Source organism: Phascolarctos cinereus, unplaced genomic scaffold, assembly GCF_003287225.1.
Source record: "Phascolarctos cinereus isolate Bilbo 61053 unplaced genomic scaffold, phaCin_HiC Scaffold_8;HRSCAF=390, whole genome shotgun sequence".
In the NCBI taxonomy this organism is placed as follows: Eukaryota; Metazoa; Chordata; class Mammalia; order Diprotodontia; family Phascolarctidae; genus Phascolarctos; species Phascolarctos cinereus.
Window position 1 is genome coordinate 64,100,223 of NW_027556291.1, and position 3,271 is coordinate 64,103,493.

General features: G+C 45.6%; 1 pseudogene; it reads right to left on the reverse strand.

Moving 5' to 3' along the window:
• Window positions 1–1,338: 1,338 nt before the first annotated feature.
• On the reverse strand, window positions 1,339–3,049 carry LOC110194757 (sugar phosphate exchanger 3 pseudogene; annotated as a pseudogene).
• Between the last annotated feature and the right edge of the window lie 222 nt (window positions 3,050–3,271).

The window sequence follows — 3,271 nt, forward strand, 5'->3', positions numbered from 1 at the left end:
GGAGAAGGAAATGGCTAATCACTCTAGTATCTTTGCCAAGAAAATCCCAAAGGGGGTCATGAAGAATCAGACATGACTGAAAACACTAAACAGAAACAGCAGTAAGGTTCGAATTCCCCCCTGTGATGCTTACTGCTTTGGTCAATGCCCTAAACCACCCTTGTCCTCAGTTTTCTCATGTGTAAAAAGAGAGGGTTAGAGTAGATGGTCTCTGGGGACCTATGATCCTCTGATTAGAGTCTAGTTCACAAAGATTTTTTATTTTTATCAATAAGCAATAACTGGTTGAAAACCAGGTTGATAAAAATAACACTGATTTGTGCCTCCACATTCATAAATATAGCAGATCATAGAAAAAAAGACAGCCCCCAAAGAGGCTACAAACTCCCAAATTATACTCTCTCCCACTCTAGTTAGTTTCCATTATTTGAAACATACCCATAAATACACAGCAACCTTAATGATGGTGGCTGGCATTGGGAATGTACAGCCTTGGAGACTGAGTCTAAATTTTTCTATAGAATAATGACTTCCCAGGTCTGACCCCTCTGCTAATATAATTTTCAACTGTAATCTACCCCTCTCTCCTGGGCAAAGTCACTTCCTTCCTTCCCTCCAATTCTAGATCTTCAATGAAATGGCTTAGGAAACTGACTTAGAACAGAGATCAAGCCACTAAAAGCAGGGCCAAGGATACTAACTCTGTCTCATTTACCATTCAAGTCCATGCATACTACATTTGGGTCACTACCTACTTTAGTTGCCATCATCAAAGTAGTTGATCTACCAGGTTTGTCCTTTGAAAAGGATGGTTAATAAGTACTCCCAGGAGTCAGAGATGGTGAATGAAAAGATTGGTATTAAGTAAGAATGAAGGCCAGATGGACAAGCAATTCCGTTTTTAAGCATGAAATAGGATTTTCCCCACAAGAATTGAGGGCACAGTATCATTTTGGGGGGAAGGTAGAGTTCAAGGGAAATGCCAACCTAGCTGATGTACCTTATATGGACAAATCATTTATTCCTTTAATTCACTACCACCATAAACAAAAAAACCCCCAGTAATAGCAAATATTTGTTTTATTTTTATTTTATTATTATTATTATTAGCAGACAACTCAAGCACACCATAGTTTTTCTTCTTTAGTCATGGCATTGCACCTAGAAAAAAGCATTAGAGGCTAGATGAACAGCCACAAATGGGAATCAGAGTAACAAGTACACCATACATTCAAGAAAAGCATGTAAATTAAAACCAAAGGCATTATGTACAGTTCCAATGTTCTGTCTTGCTTGCTGCTCTGTCTGCTTCTCAAGTGACCAAAGATGTTGCTGGTATTGCTTCAAGTTCTACACCCACATCTATCTAAACCCCCTAACCCTCCACCCCACCCCCAGTCCCATTCAGTGAAAGGAAAATAGAATTGATCTTCTTGTTCCCTGTTCTTATGGGAAGCCTTTCCCTGAGGCGAACTGGTCATTCTCTAAATGTCTGGGTTGTCCTTTTTTTGTACAAAATCTCTTATCTCCCTCAGTAGTAGTAGTATGGAAATAAAGAGAATGGTACAGCCTGCTATGAACGCCAAAAAATAGAAAACCCACATCTGTCCTAGTTTGTCTTGGATCAGAAATACTAAATACTGTCCCACTACTGTGTGCATGCTAACAAGTCTATCCACAATGCCTGTATGTGTGGTCCAGGCCTCTCCGCTCCCTTGCCTCTGCTCCTGGCAACCCAGATCACTGGAAATGGCAGAACCCGTTACATCTGAGGGCGCACCAGTGAAAAACACTGTAATTGACGTCAGCAGTGCATCGACAGCCTTGATTTTGGGAACATGGCTACATCCAACCAGGGACCCAGTGGCCAGAAGCACACACACTGCGAACATAGATCTCTTCTGGACCAAATTTGTGAGGAAGCTGTGAAATGCGCCACCTACAATTGCTTCAACATCATACCAGAGCCAAAGCTGGCTGACCTGAGACTCCCCCCACCCAAAGCTGTTGCTTAGATAAAGGGGCAGCCAAAACAAGTAGGAATAATTGAGCAGCTTCATGCTGGCATAGGCCACGAAATGCAGGAAAACTCCAGGGAAGCTAGAAGCCTCAAAGAAAGCTATTGGTTCAAGTGATATGTCATCTCCTTCCCCACCCACCTCATAAAAGTCATAGTACTCGGTTTCTTCCAGCTCCTGGATCTCGTTATTTTCAGAGTTCATTAGCTGACTGTCCAAGTCTTCTTCAGAACCATTTCCATCCTCTGTATCTATGAGTGTAAGTTCTTTAGGTAACAGCCAAAGGGTGAAGATGATGATCAATCCTGCGGCAAGCTGCATGGAGGCTGTTACCAAGAAGGTGTATTCATAGCCATACTGCAGAAGCAGAGAGGCCAGGCACGCTCCCAAGACGTTGCCCAAAGAGGCACAGGCACTCCAGAGTACAGACACCAAGCCCTGGCCAGTTACGCCAAGCCAGTTACTCATGATGGCCACGGCACAGGGCCAGCCAGTGGATTCACACAAGCCATTGAGCACCCGCAGACAGCTGTAAAACCATTCGTTGTAAAAGTAGGGTAACTCGGTTAGTGTGCTAAAGGAGAAGGTCACTAGGGCTGAGGAGCACATGCCAATGGCCATGACCAGCCGTAGACTGATCCACTCACCAATTATGTCGTTGATGAAAATCCCCATCACATAGGAGAAGAGGAAAATGGCATCCAACCTCCCCCAAAGAAGGATGGCTTGCGTGGTAATCCGGCAAAAGTAAGTAGCATTGGGGGACACGTGGGAATCGAGAGGTGACCACTGATTGACGATGGATACTTTCAGGTTGCTGAAGGTCCTCCTGAAGCATGATAGAGGGCGTAGCTGGTGAAGGTGAGCAGGAGCACCATCAAGCGGCGAGAGCTGCACGGAGGAAACAGGAGCCGTAGCGCTCTGAACAGACGTGGCCACGCCATGTTCTAGGCCTGACGTCTGAGCGTTGGGTAGGAGCTAGAGTGGAAATGAAATCTGAAGCCGGATCTGGACATAGAACAGGAGTAAGAAACCGCAACTGCCCGGGGATGAACAGCGACTGACCGATGGGTGCTGCTTGCATCAAACAAATGAGCCCTCACCTAGCAACCTAGAACTCCGTGAGCTGTCGCGTAGCAACGAGCGTCCCACGACACAAGCCCAGCAGCCAACGCCCCAGAACCTGAGCGTGACCGTCAGGCGCATGCGCAGTCAGGCCAGCAGGAGGGCACCCCTAGCGGGAGCTCTCATAT